General features: G+C 39.7%; 1 protein-coding gene across 7 annotated transcripts in view; it reads left to right on the top strand.

Moving 5' to 3' along the window:
* Window positions 1-15,895, top strand: part of LOC105483613 (sulfatase 1) — a 193,325-nt gene that overhangs the window by 66,956 nt on the left and 110,474 nt on the right. The window lies entirely within an intron of this gene.

Raw genomic sequence — 15,895 nt, 5'->3', positions numbered from 1 at the left:
TCCTGTGTCCATGTGTTCTCATTGTTCAGCTCCCACTTATAAGTGAGAACATGTGGTATTTTGTTTTCTGTTCTTACATTAATTTGCTGAGGATAATGGCTTCCAGCTCCTTCCATGTCCCTGCAAAGGACTTGATTGTATTCCTTTTTATGGCTGCATAGAATTCCATGGTGTATATGTACCATATTTTCTTTATCCAGTCTATCATTGATGGGCATTTGGGTCGATTTCATGTCTTTGCTATTGTAAATAGTGCTGCAATAAACGTGTATGTATCCATTGTAAATAGAATAATTTATGTTCCTTTGGGTATATACCCCATAATGGGATTGCTGGATCAAATGGTATTTCTGGTTCTAGAACCCTGAAGAATCAAAATGTGGTTATTTTTTTTTTTGCCTCCAATCTGTCTCTATTGTAATATTAAAATCAAAGACTTGTAGCGAGTAGCCTAAAATCCCTTAAACAAAGTTAAAAGGCAAACAATAGTCTAGAAAAAAATTTTGCGAAATTCAGTGCTAAAGTCAACTATTTTCCTTGGCTTAAGGGAGTTTTATTCTTAGCAGTTATTATAATGACAAAAATCATGATATGGAATGGGAATGAGAAGGAAGCTGTCAATGGTTTGGGAAAATTTTTTGCTAATGACTTCATTGAGAGTAACATAATGGAAGTTCATCCTGGGAGCTGAATACTGTACATTCTACGTTACTGAACCCTGAAGTTTGCTTACTGAAAATACTTGCAGGAAGTAGCTACTCATTAAATAGGCATTCTCCAAGAATCAGATGAAAATTGAAAAATTCCGAAAGCATTTACAAATAATTTATGTAAATGTCTTTAATATAATAGTCCATCTTTATAGTCAAATAGTTCTTTAAGAAATTCTTTAATTAAGATCACTACATTGTGTATGGTGAATATTTTTCTGGGCGAGTTAGTATTAACTCTGTCTTTAAGAGAATTATTTGTATATCATAAGAAACAAGAATCTTATAGTGCGTTTGAAGAGGGCAACTCTGAAGAATAAGGCTACATTTTTAGAAATATCACCAATCATTTAAGTTTTAGAATATGTAAGAACAAGTATTCTTTCCAGGAAGGTGGGAATATTACATTTCTTTTACTTATATGTTTTATTACCAATTCACACTTCAACATTGGTAAAGTCAGCTTGATCTTTCCTGTGTCACAGACTTCATTTCGTTGACAAATGAATTAGTTATAATACTTTATTCCACCACTTTTTTTGAGACAAGATAGCAGTATATGAAGGCAATTTGAGAAGTTGGCAAGCTTACAAATTTCTAAGCTTATGAAATGTATATGTTACACTGATACAATTGACGTCATACATATTTTACAAGAACTGCCCTGAACATAAACGTCATCATTCATAATGAATTAATACTTAAAGGAAATTTTAAAAAATAATTCAGCTAAGAGTGTACTGTTTTGATATGAAATAATATAAGACTTTATAAGGATTGTTTCAATCACAAAAGCAAGTTGTTTTTAAAATTAAAATTTTGCATGATACATCAATTAGAATGCTTTGGGTTAAAATAGAAACTTCAGCCTAAATTGTCCTAGGCAAGCAACAAGACAATGTCCGGGCTCACAAATGATAATTCCAGAGAATAAGGAAAGCATGCTGCAGTTGGGGCTGGACTGGAGCTCCATTAAGGTCACCTGTTCTGTTTCCTTCCTTATCTCGCTTGGCTTTGCCAGCTGTGGAGAGCTCGACATTTAGGCATGGTTAGGCCCTTGTGTTTACAGTGTGGCTGCTCCAGCTCCAGCTTCATATCTTCGCAACCTGAAGTCAATGGCCAACAGAGCACTGACTTCCTCCACTGCTCAAACAACAAAACCTCTGAAGTGAGTCTCACTGGTCCTGAGTGACCTGGCATTGGGCGTTGATCAGTCTTTGAAACCATCACTCTTGCTGAGGGGAAGAGAAGAGAGATGCACTCTAGACAGTGTGCTCTATGGAAGAGAGGAGGGGGTGTGCAACTATTCCTGGAAGTACAAGGGACAGCAGAGGAAAAAATTATTTCCTCAAAACAAAATCAGGGACAGTTACAAGAACAGAATGCAGCTCCTGGGAAGGAAAAAGGCAAATAGGGCCTCTAGCGTTAGGATGTAAGGAGTGAAGCTCTAACCTTTTTTGTGGATTAATATAAAATCTTACATAAGATGAGGGTGCCAACTAAGGACAGCCAGTGGGGAGCAGGTACTAGAAAATGTATGCCACCTGCCAAGTAACAACACAACCACCCTCATCCAAAGCAAAGCCATAAGAGGCCGGGTGAGGTGGCTCATGCCTGTAATCCCAGCACTTTGGGAGGCCGAGGTGGACAGATCACGAGGTCAGGAGTTTGAGACCAGCCTGTCCAACATAGTGAAATCCCGTCTCTACTAAAAATGCAAAAAATTAGCCAGGCCTGTAATCCCAGCTACTCAGGAGACTGAGGAAGGAGAATCGCTTGAACCCAGGAGGCAAAGGTTGCAGTGATCTGAGATCACACCATTGCACTCCAGCCCCAGCAAAAGTACGAGACTCCATCTCAAGAAAAAAAAAACAAAACCGTAAGATCACTGTAAGCAATCACCGGCACCTCACTCTTTTTCATGGTGAATGTCACTTAGATAGCAGAAACTTTGATCAATTTAATTTGATCATGTACTCTATAGTATTTATGCCCAGGTGTTTTACGCAGATCATTTCACTAGTCTTCATGGCATTGCTGGTTAACAATACCACCCATTGTCTGTTTGGTGTCAGTGAAGGCTTGTGTACCTGCTTACATGTGTAAATTCACTTTGCAGCTCCTAAAAAGGGCTTGTCTTGTTCTTATTCGAACAATGTGTAAAGGATCAGAAAGTGAATGTTGTTCCCTTTCATCAAACATGCCACAGAAATTAATTTTGTTTATATTTTGTGTAAACTCCATGATCCTGAGTATCATTAGTGAGTTAAATTAAAAATAGCTGATGTCTTACCGTTACTACTACATATCAGAAGACGTTTGGGCTTTCTTTGCAGCCTGCTGCTTGTGTTTATTAACATCTTTGATTGGCAAGACATTCTGCTTCTAGGTACATTTGGTTGGAGGGATGGTCAGAGTGTAATCTATTAGCCACATTTCCCAGGCTAAAGTGGGCTGAATTTTAAAATAATCACTTAGCAAACATAAAATTACCGAGGATGGAACCCCGAAGCACAGACACCCAAGAATATTTTCCTTTTTCTAGGAATCCTTGGTATGTTGATTCACTAACATCTATTCACTTAGAGCAATGTGGCAGACATAGCTGCTATTTTTTAAGCCAATGTGTCGAACTCACACTCTCATAAGTAAGACATGGAGTGGTAACTGCCAGGAAGTTTGGTGAGATCATCAAAAGCCATGTTCCAGGTCATTATGGCCCTCCCAGGGAGGAAGGGTGGTGTCCTGCAGAAGGACCCAGGCACTTGACTGCCTGAGTTAAATGCCAGTCCCCTGCCTACTAGTTGTAACCTTGGAAAAGCTATTCAACCTCTGTACTATGATGACTTCAGCTAAAACGGGGGAATGAGTCCTATCTCCTCAGTTTTGTAGGCAGTTAATGCATGGTTCCTGGCACATACTCTGTGCCCAGCAAACGTAAGCTTCTATCATTAGCACCTCTGACTCACTGCACAGAATTAGGAGCCTCTGTGCCCTGGGGAGAGAGTGAAACCCTCCAGCTGGGTTTTCAGAACACTCTATTTGTCTCTGCTCGTGGTAGGAGATTAGCTAGCAAGGGGATCTCTGGGCATCCCTGATAGCATCTGGTACACAGTAGGGCCTCTTAGAGGTTTGTTGAATGAATGCCAGTACCCTGGCTGAAAGGTGCTTCTCATCCCCAAGGTGCCAAGCACTTTAAGAACAGCTTCATAGATTTCTTTTTAATAACCTCAACCCTTTCTTCTATGAAATAGAGTTCGATTGCCAGAAACTGTCATTAAATATGCATGATTCTCTTAAGAGATTTTTTTTAACAGCTTTTGGTTTCCAAGATTATACCATATTAAATAGATATAAAAATTCTTAATTCTACCCTCAGCATGAGTGTAGGCATCTTAGGGGTACCCCAAGAATGTGAATCATTCAAGGGGATTCGTCCTCATGACTAAGCCATCTTCTGACACTAAAGTTCAGGTGTTTACCATTTTTACCACAAAGGGGGAGGCAGCCTGCAGAAACAGTTGCTATCCTGCCATACATCAGGGGACACTGAGGCTAATGTCTGCACGTTTGGAACGAGAGTGTGTGACATGCAGTGCTTTACACAACACAGGATGACGGCAACTTTGACTTTCAACTTCTCGCTTTCTTCACTCATTTTCAAATTCCTCAGAGGCTGTCTTTTCTGGACCTTTTAACTGTGTGTCTGTAACTGAAATAGAAGAAAAAGAGAAAACAGAAAAATAAAAATAGAATAGAAAATTGAAAAAAAAAGTCATTTTCTCAAGTTGTATAACGTTTCAAATACTTGCATACTTTTTTATACTTATGCTTTTTTTTTTTTTTTTTTTTCAAGGAAAAAGCTACTCAGCCTGCTTTTTGTTTTGTTTGCTTATTGGTTTTTACATTTCTGTTGCCTTTTTTTTGAGCCATTAAACTCTTGCTCAGACACATGCTTTTCATCCCGTCCTTCTATGCAATGCCATGAACATTAAACCCTTCAGCAGCTGCAGCCTTCATTTGCCTGCAGTCAGTGACTGTCAATTTGTCTTGAGATTTCTAAGTGCTGTAATGCACTAAGGCCAGGCCCCTTTCTGGAGATGTCAGCCCTCAGGAATCTGCCCCAGGTAGTCCAGAAGTTGAATTGGTCTGAAAGCACCTGTTTGAAAGGTGAGGGGGAGTACTTGGTAATGGTTTCTATGGAGAGGTGCTTGGAAACAAAGTGCGGAGCAAAAATTAGACCATGAGAGAAAGTAGAAAGTTCTGTCATGTCAAACCTTCCAACACTATAGTCTTTTTACTTTTTACAAAGTTTAACTTAATTTCTTTCTTTTTTTTTTTTTTTTTTTTTTTTTTTTTTTTTTTTTTTTTGAGACGGAGTCTTCCTCTGTCTCCCAGGATGAAGTGCAGTGGTCAGTGGTGCAATCTCGGCTCACTGCAACCTCCGCCTCCCGGGTTCAAGCGATTCTCCTGCCTCAGCCTCCCGCGTAGCTGGGATTACAGGCGCCTGCCACCATGCCTGACTAATTTTTGTATTTTTAGTAAAGACGGGATTTCACCATGTTGGCCAGGCTGGTCTTGAACTGCTGACCTCATGATCTGCCTGCCTCGGCCTCCCAAAGTGCTGGAGTTACAGGTGTGAGCCACCGCACCCGGAATAACTCATTTTCAAAACAAAGTGAGATACACCAGGATTGAACCCTGTAGCTGGATCCCTTCTAGTGTCCAGGGCTGTCTTTGAAAAGACAACAGAGGTCCATCTGTCGGTGAATTCTTCCCACTGCTCAGACACGCACCTCTGTCATTCGACCTGCTGGTAGGCTGTGGGGGCTGCCTCCAAGGGGAAATATATTAGCCATTGTTCTTGGAAAGAACAACTTAAAAGCTGAGAAATGGCTTTTAGACTGATTGGGAATAAAACTGGACTTCCACAGCTTTTTACCTTTTTTTTAGTCTACCAAACAAAAATGATCTTTTTGAGAAATCAGGGCTCTGTGAAAGAGGAAAGGCTTTTAAAGATGAAAGATCTCATGTTATTTGAAAAAGGCATTTAGATGTCCTAATATTTCTCAGATTATACTATGATGTGCAAATATGAAAAGATCTTGTGCTTGGCAATTGCTAACTAGATATGTAGATATGGCTGCAAACATCAAGGAATGAGGTAGCCAGTTCATTTTATTAAATATTTTACATTTGAGTTGAAGAAATACCCATAGAAGAGAACATTATCATCTAGACATCCATTCTTCTATTCCAAACTCAATGACTAAGCCCCTATGATGTACCAAATTCTAGGTGGCCTCTAGAGGGAAAATAACTGTCCTAAGATAGAGATATGCACAGGGCATTCCTAGAGTCTCAGGGAAGGACAGGGAATTTTTATGGAAGAGAAGTAAGTATGTGCATGGCAGTGGAAGGTGAAGGGAGGCTTCACTGAGGTCTGAACTTTCTTAGGGTATAAAAATGGTGTAACCATTTTGGTGGAAGTAGAGTTGGTTGGGCAGATAGCTGCAGATTCATGAGCCCACAGGTGTTTTTAATAACAGGGCTGTTGTGGGGAACAGGGAAAAGACATGGTTAGGCCAGCATCTAAGAAGATTGGTCTGGTACCTGGGTGAATTTAAGGGTAATTTCAGGAGTAACAGACAGAAGGCAAAAAGACCATTAGAAGCCATTACAGTGATTTGGAAAGTAATTATAAAGGCATGAACTGTGGTAGTGATGAAAGCAATGGAGAAAAGGGGACAGAATCGAGAAACATTTTTATGATAAGTCAGCAGGATGGGGATTAATCAGATCTCATGAGTGGAGAAAGTACTGGGATAAATGGAAAGAGAGGATACATATGGCCACCAGATTAATCTCTCTGTTCATAAAACGATAGTTGTGCCACTGAATAAGATAAAGACACTAATAAGACCCTAAGTGACTTTTCCTCCTAACACAATGACATGGATTATTTTCTATAAATAGAGACCAAAATACTAGAGTATCTAATATTTGTAAGGCACTTTTTGCATTTATAAAATGTTTCATTCATTTTAAGTCATTTGGTATAATTGCAATGCTGAAAGACAGGCAGGGCCATTATATTTTATGGACAAGAAATTATGTTTCACAGAGGACATCTACTTCTCAAAATCACATAGCTAGTAAGTGGGAGAGCAGAAACTCAGATTCAGAACTCCCTTCCAAATCCATCCCTCCTTCCCTGTAGTAAGGCCGGTTCTTTTGGTGAGGATTCATCTCCCTGCCAGGACAGAGACAAGCTGTTTCTGCATTGGTGACAGCGTTTCCTGCCTTCTTGCCCAGATATCTGTAACTAGCACTGTGCATTGGTGACCATGGTCAGGAGTGGATGTTCTTGCTGTAGGATCATATTTTAGGGCTCCACTTGAGATATATATGTGTTATACCTTCTTTTTCCTCTTGCCACATAAAATCCACAAATGGAAGACCAACGAAAATCTGTGGAACAAATGTGCTCTTTGTAACTTTCACAAGACCTGTCAAATTATAGATGACTGCAGGCATTTCATTAAATGAAGTCAGTAGGGACTTACTAACGCCTCTGTTAACTTCACTGTAAACTAACCCAGATTAACCTGGATCTCGAAAATCTGGGTTTTCAATAAGCATTTCTAATCTTGAAAGCTTATAGCTTTTCCTATATGACACAGCTAAAAGATTCCTGAAAACAGAAATTTAGGAAAAGGGAAAGAAGCAAGCAGAAAGTAAGTGTGGGTTTGGGAAAAGCGTGATAGAAAATGACAGAGCAGGAGTGAAGCGGAAAGTGTGAAATTAACAGGGAAGAAAGAATAACGTCTCCAGGTCTATATATTAATTTCCCACTAAATTCAATCAGATGTCACAGATGGCATCCACATTGCACAGAAATATGAGGGTAAAGCAAATTAATATGAAATGGCCCTGCTTGTGAGATTGGAGGACACCCCAACTAGTCTTAACCTAGGCAAAGGCAACATGCACTTCCCCTGAGAAGTGTGATGGCGGGCAAACCTGCCAGTGTCGCTGAAGGAACATGAAAGAGCATCTAACTCCATCTATGGCACAGCTAAAAGATTCAGAAAAACCAAGGCAGTGGAAATAAGGGAAATGCATTCTCACTTTTCATCCCATTTGTTTACCCTAGCATATGATTTGAGGATGAGGGAATGTAACAAATGCATCATATGTGAAAGAGAAGGAAGACAAAGTAGAAACGAAAGATGTCCGCTTCTAACAGTGACATTTTTAAAGCAAGCACAGTAATCTCTGAACACGTATTTGAAAGTACAGATTTCTTGTTCAAATAGGGTACCACAGAACCACAGAACCCCAAAATTCTCACAGGGAGAAGAGCTTAGGAAGAATGTCTTTGTTTCCAAATATTTGTTAGGGAGAGAAAGCCATTAAATAAGATATGCGGGTATTGTGAGTGTATGACATATGGATAAATAATGATGTTTGTTTTCCAGAGTGGTTACTATAAAACTTAACTTCTTCATTAAAAAAAGGAATAAAGATGGAAATGGTGTAAGCTTAGAATTGTGAAGGTACCAATTTGTAGATCACTGAAAATATTTGAACTTCCATTCTTTCTCAACACTTCTTCATCCAAGCCATTGATGGGAAGGAACTGGAGAGGGAGTGGAAGAGGAGTAAGAGAAAGGTGTGTCCTACTTAAACTTGAGGCTTACTGACCTGTTATTACACATTTTCTTTACAGTGTTGTCATTCATTCAAAGGTCTGAAGGATAGGCAGGTCCCCTAACACCTTCTTCCCAGAGAGTTGGCGACATACAGTTATATTCTATTCTTCCCATACCTTCCTCATTGACATAACTTCTGGAGGTCACTACTGTAAGACCTTGAGAGTTCTGCATACACTGAAGAATATTGGTGAGGGTTTCACAAAGTTTAGATAGGTGGTTATGATGGGGGCAGAAGACATTTCTTCACAACGTATGCAACTTACTCATCTGAGAAAATTCCTTACTGGCTTCCATGAAAATATTCATGGAACATAAAGGAAACTGCTTTGCATCTAGTGCAATGTGTGTCCCCAGTGTGGTCATGAGGGAGTATTCTGTGGTGTAGCAGAAAGGTACGAGATATGGCTTCCTTCTCCACTTTGAGAAAAGGTGATTTGGGCTTTGCCATTTCACCTCTCCGAATCTGTTTTGACCCCGAGAAATGGGGATACCAACAGTGCTGCCTAGAGTTACTGGAGGATCCAAATTAGAACAAGTATGTGAAACCTTTGTACAGTGTAAGTTGGATACAAATGATATTATCAATTACTTGAGGCCTCAGCATCCTCAATTTTAAAATAAGTTGAATACGATGACTTCTGAAGTCCATTCTTGATTCCTGAGAACAGAAATTTAGGAAAAGGGAAAGAAACAAGCAGAATGTAAGTGTGGGTTTGGGAGAAGCGTGATAGAAAATGACAGAGCAGGAGTGAAGAAGGTGGTGAAATTAACAGGGAAGAAAGGATAATGTCTCCAGGTCTATATATTAATTTCCCACTAAATTCAATCAAATGTCATAGATGGCATCCACATTACACAGAAATATGGGGGTAAAGCAAATTGATATGAAATGGCGCCACTTGTGAGAGAAGAGGGCACCCCAACTAGTCTTAACCTAGACAAAAACAACATGGGACTCCCTCTGACAAGCGTGACAAACTTCTACGAGTCTGTGGTTCTATGAGATAGAGATTTAGCAACCATCCAATTGATACTTCTTATTGATCAAATCAAACTATTTGTTTTTTTAATTACTCTAAAAACACCACTGTATACATTCCATACTTGCAATTATATAAATTAAGCCCCTGATTTTGTTGTTGTTATTGTTGTTTTTGTTGTTTATTTTATTTTTTTAAATTCCAGGGTACATGTGCAAAATATGCAGGTTTGTTACATAGGTAACAAACATGTGCCATGGTGGTTGGCTGCACCTATCATCCATCACCTAGGCATTAAACCCAGCATGCATTGGCTATTTTCCCTAATGCTCTCCCCAACCCCCACCCTCCTCTGACAGATCTTAATGTACTATTCCCCTTCCTGTATCCATGTGTTCTCATTGCTCAGCTCCCACTTATAAATGAGAACATGCAGTGTTTTGTTTTCTGTTCCTGCATTAGTTTGCCGAGGATAATGGCTTCCAGCTTCATACACATCCCTGCAAAGGACATGATCTTGTTCTTTTTTATGGCTGCGTAGTATTCCACAATGTATAGGTACCACATTTCCTTTATCCAGTCTACCATTGATGGGCATTTGTGTTGATTGCATGTCTTTGCTATTGTAAATAGGAGCCCCTGATTTTTTTTAATCATCTGTGTTCAATACCTTTACAATCTTTTTTCTGACAAATAGCGACATCATTTAGGAATCCTCATAGCCCAATTGCTTCTCTAGACTGCAGCATCCTAGCATCACTCTATGTTGGCAGTGGGCCACAAATGGATTACAGATTTGTCAAGATGTGGACTACAGGTATACCAAGATATCTACCTGCTCAGCCTCGGGATGGCTGGGCAGGCCTGGGATGGCCAGAGGCCCTTGGACTGTGAGTGGCCTCATCTGCTTATCCTAGTGTGCTGTATATAATCAATATTAGTATTTTCCATGACAGGAAACAGTTTGGCAATCATAGTCTAAACTAATCAAGTTTATCAAATTATTTCCATTTCATGGTAGTTATGCATAAATCAAATTGGCTAAGGTATTTCGATTTACCCATTCATGTTTTGCTTTCTAAACTTTGCTAGTTTATTAATAAGTTTAGAGTTTAGTAATTACTATAAAATCAGTTTCACAAGTCTAAGAATAGTGTGTTGTAACGTATTAATTTGAGTTTTTGGAATTCTAATTTGAGGTATAACTGAGACATTTATACAAAACAAATGTTTTGGTTTTTTTGTTTTTTGTGAGATAGAGTCTCGTTCTGTCGCCCAGGTTGGAGTGCAGTGGCATGATCTTGGCTCACTGCAACCTCTGCCTCCCAGGTTCAGGCAATTCTCCTACCTCAGCCTCCTGAGTAGCTGGGATTATAGGCACGTACCACCACACCCGGCTAATTGTTGTATTTTTAGTAGAGACGGAATTTCACCATGTTGGTCAGGCTGGTCTCGAACTCCCGATCTCATGATCCGCCCGCCTTGGCCTCCCAAAGTGCTGGGATTACAGGGGTGAGCCACCACACCTGGCCCAACAAATCACTTTTTAAAATTCCTTTAAAGCCTAGAAACCTTGTTTCTTTAAAAAATCCTTTGCTATTCAGTGAAAGCAGAATTCCTATTTTCAACTGAAAATGAAAGTCATATTTGCATGAGTGAGAAAGGAAATGGGGAAAATGCCTGCAGATGAAGACAGATAATCAAGTTTTTCTTATGAGTAAACATGTGCCAAAATTCCTGTGGAGTTGTTTTTAGTATCATCTTTGTATCCAACATTACAATTTTACAATTGGTTAAGAAAATATAGAATATCTTTAGCAATATTTTCTGAAAATACTGAAATTCTTCTTTTGGATATAAAATATGAAAATCCATCCTTTGGGGGTTACCCCTTAACCTCTTTCAGGAAAACTCAGGTAGAGTCCAGGTAGATTGCTTGTGTGAAGACTCTAGGCTTTTCTTTTCCTTTTTTTTTTTTTTTTTTTGAGATGGAGTCTCCCTCTGTCGCCCAGGCTGGAGTGCAGTGGCCGGATCTCAGCTCACTGCAAGCTCTGCCTCCCGGGTTTACGCCATTCTCCTGCCTCAGCCTCCCGAGTAGCTGGGACTACAGGCGCCCGCCACCTCTCCAGGCTAGTTTTTTGTATTTTTAGTAGAGACGGGGTTTCACTGTGTTAGCCAGGATGGTCTCGATCTCCTGACCTTGTGATCTGCCCGTCTCGGCCTCCCAAAGTGCTGGGATGACAGGCTTGAGCCACCGCGCCCGGCCGACTCTAGGCTTTTCAATGTTGCTGTTTTTTAAAGAAGCTAAAGAGCAATTCAAGGCATAATGAAATATACTTGAATCCTAAAAAAGTATAAAAAGATAAAGGAATCCTTTTTTTTTTTTTTTCATTTCTATGGCTCATGAGAGACTCCTAATATTCTTTATTTGATCCAGAAACCTTAAACTGCCTTAAATATGAGTTAAATAGAGTTTGGAGCTTAATGTCTGTTGAGAGAATTTCCTGTTCCCACTTGCCTCTATCAATTTCATAGCACTTACCATATTGTTATTGTTTGTCCTATTTCAAATATAAACCAAACTCTTCTGGTCTGATGTTAACGGCCATGATGTCCTAACATTTTAAATCCAGGATGGTTGTAGAATGAGAAAAAACAGTCGGGTTCGTTAGGAGAAGTAATTGGGTATTTGACTACACATAGCAAAAACCAAAATAGGGCCTTCTTGACAAAAGGTTTTATTCTCTCAAGTAAAGAAAATTCAGAGTCAGGGCATCAAGAGTGGGACATTAGCCACTAGGGACTCAGGATTCTTCTCTCTCTTTACTACACGATGGAGCATTCCATCTGGGAGAACTTCTCATGGTCCAAGATGGCTGCCGAAACGCCAGTCATGACATATGACAAATGGCCACCCACACTCTTTTGTTTCTTTTGTTTTTGCTTCTTTTTGTTTTGTTTGTTTGGGTTTGGGTTTGTGTCTTTTTTTTTTTTTTTTTTTTTTTTTTTTTTTTTTTTTTTTGAGACATAATTTCACTCTTTTCTCCCAGGCTGGAGTGCAGTGGCGCGATCTTGGCTCACTGCAACCTCCACCTTCCAGGTTCAAGGGATTCTCCTGCCTCAGTCCACACCCAGCTGATGTTTTGTTTTGTTTTATTTGGTTTGCTTTGGTCTTTTTAGTAGAGACGGGGTTTCACCATGTTGGCCAGGCTGGTCTCCAACTCCTGACCTCAGGTGATCTGCCTGCCTCGGCCTCCCAAAGTGCTGAGATTACAGGCGTGAGCCACCATGTCCAGCCTCCACGGTCTTTTATAGAACGGTCGCACACAATCCTTTCATTACATCTCACTGGAAAGAAATCAATCGTGTGGGCACATAGAGTTGCCACGGCAACTAAGAAAAGTCACCTATAGCTGGCCACTGCAAATAAAATTGGGATCTTGTTGTAAATAAAGAAGACAATGAATGATGAGGTAGGGAATTAGCAGTTTGCACCACATCATTTAGGACTCTACAACAGCAAAAAAATGAAAATGTAATTGTTTTCTAGAAATAGTAGCAGAAATGAGATGAGTTCACAGTATGGAGAAAATAGATTGTTGCTATCAGACAAAATAAAGTTGTGCTTTATCATTATTATGTGGAAAACTATTTTGTCTTCTACATTTATCCCCGTGGTCAGGCAAAGCTATGATTCAAGGTGAGGTGAATTTCCAGGAATGTAGCACATTCCCCTGCCCTCTTCCCCATGAGTCCTACCTAGAAAATTACAAACTTTCCAGCTGCTGTCCACAGGAAAGATGCTAAATTCCCATAAAGCAGTCCTTTTCTATTTAAAATTATTTTGAGTTTCATGTCAAGTCCAAATGCATTTTCGGTATAATCAATCTAACTTCCTAATCTGCTTTTGTAAAAAGACTGTTTAAAATGTTAAAATCAACGTATCTTCAAGGCTTTCCTTAAATTATTAATCCTCGAGTGATTTAATCTGAGCTATTTTGTAGACATATTTTTACCAAAATATTGTTTTTCACATACTTTATTAAAACGTAAGAGTCTATTAAGAGTACTCTGAGCACCATCATAATGTTGCTAAAATTATTAGGAAGCAGCATTAACACTTCAACTCACTATATTCGCATGACTCGGGAAGTCGTTACCTCTGTATTTTTACTGGTTGTTGCGTTTGTGCAGAAAGAATAAGTAAACCTGAAACCAATATTCTACTTGTGTGAGTTTTGTGAAAAGTAACAATAAAAAGGTTTGAAATGAGTGCAAATACATCTTTTCTTTGCTTGTCTGCACATTATATTAGCTTATATATTTTTACCATCCATATCCATGAACGATCAAGTTGACAATTATAAAAATGAAAAATAAGTGATTTATGTTGGAAACTAGCTACCAGCCTTGGAGTCAGAAGACCTGAGTATAATTTCAGGTTACGCTTTGTCAAGCGACTGTGGTAGGTGGAGGTGGGGTGGGTGGGGGAGGAATAATAACGCCTGCTCTAATTGCCCATATAAGTTATGAAGAGCAAATTTGATGATTTATACCAAAATATTTTCCTGAACTGTGATGCCTTGTGAACACAGAATGAATTATTTTATCCATGAAAGAGCAAATATTTTCCCATGGGATTTGAGATATAAGAAACCACCTAAGCATATGAAAAATCTGGTTCACAGATCAGTTATTACCAATGCAAGGTCAGGCTTTCAGAAGATAACTAAATATATATTAGAGGAAAATGCTAGCTAGGAAATAGTTGTGCACTAAACAAGTTGAAAACGTTTGACTTTCATCTACTTTGACTGGCGAATATGGCTCTTTGGGGTTTGTTTTCATTTGAAAAACATGAGCGCTGCACGCCACTGTGGTGTTCAGGGTAATCTCAACCCACAGAGAGTATCACACACACCCCAGGAAGCCCTGGGGCCTTTCGAAGTGTGCCATCTGCTCCACCTTTAGAGTGAAGGGCGTTACCAACACATTTTGAAAGTGTATTGTACGTAGCATAGCATATGACTTTCCATTCAAAGGCAGGACTCTTTTCCATTATCTCAGTAGTGCCTGATGAAGTGCCTTATACAGGTGTTCAACAAAGGGTTGCTGAATCAAAATGTTTCTGGAAGTGAGAATAAATGGAATTGAACAAATTGCAGGTAGTGTTAATGCTTAGTCAAGTATCTGGGAAAAAAAATCTGTTAAATATGGAAAATGGCAAAGCAGGAGTGCTTGGAACTTAATCCAGCTCAATCTTCTCTAAGTTCATTTATCTAACACCCTCAACCAGCCCGCAAAAACAGGGAAACAAAAGCAAAACCAAGCGGAATTCTAATAAACCGATGATGCCCCCAACACAACCTTTTGCCAGCATGCCCACACACAAAGGAGTTGAGAGACCCTCATGTCTTCATTCTCATTTTAAACATGAATCTAATGAGGTCTAACAAGCCTCCTCCTGGTATCTCCCTCACATATTATTATAGAAGGGAGAAGGTGGGAGAATACTCTCCCTAGCACATTAGAAGACAAGTGTAAACACTCCAGTGATAACTAGAAATGATCATTGATAGCAAAGGAGGTGAAAACAATATTATGAAAAGCATCCATAAGGAATTTCAAACAGTGTGGGTCTGGTGTCATTTATGTATTGGGCAAACTGCTTTCCACATCCCAGTATCCCTTAGAAAAAGTCAAAATCATAGCCTAGAGCACTTTGGATGTTAATTTTTTTTTTTTTTTTTTTTTTTTTTTTTTGAGATGGAGTCTCACTCTGTCTTGCCCAAGCTGGAGTGTGCAGTGGCATGATCTCGGCTCACTGCACCCTCCACCTCCCAGGTTCAAGCAATCCTCCCACCTCAGCCTCCTGAGTAGCTAGGATTACAGGCATGCACCACCATGCTTGGCTGACTTTTTTTGTATTTTTAGTAGAGACGGGGTTTCACCATGTTGGCCAGGCTGGTCTTGAACTCCTGACCTCAAGTTATCCACCCACCTCGGCCTCCCAAAGTGCTGGGATTACAGGCATAAGCCATCATGCCCAGACTTGGATGTTAATATTGATGACCCAGAGCCAAAAAAAAAAAAAACCGGTGACATCATCTGCAGTACTGATGACCAGGAAATATGTAATTAATTTTTGTACTGATTACCAGGAAATATGTAATTAATTTTTGAAAGTGTGTATGTTAGATTTTGTCACAATCCCCAATGATTGTCACCACCTCCCCACACACATACACACACACAAACCAGAGAAGTGAAGGAAATCAACATCCCCACCCAGGGCTACCAGGAGAGCAGAACGTATACCCACCCTGCCCTGGGCTCGACCCTATGGCTTGCTTTAGCCAATGGAAGATCAGCAAGTGTGCCAGATGCCCTGTGTAAGCAGATGCTTTGAACAGCATTCCCAGTTTCCATCAGCAGTCCTGCTCCTGCCATGACAATGCCATGCCTCAGCCCAAGTTCTGGAGTGAGA

The sequence above is a fragment of the Macaca nemestrina genome, chromosome 8 (genome assembly GCF_043159975.1).
Source record: "Macaca nemestrina isolate mMacNem1 chromosome 8, mMacNem.hap1, whole genome shotgun sequence".
Taxonomy (NCBI): domain Eukaryota; kingdom Metazoa; phylum Chordata; class Mammalia; order Primates; family Cercopithecidae; genus Macaca; species Macaca nemestrina.
This window is presented reverse-complemented; position numbering and strand designations above follow the sequence as displayed.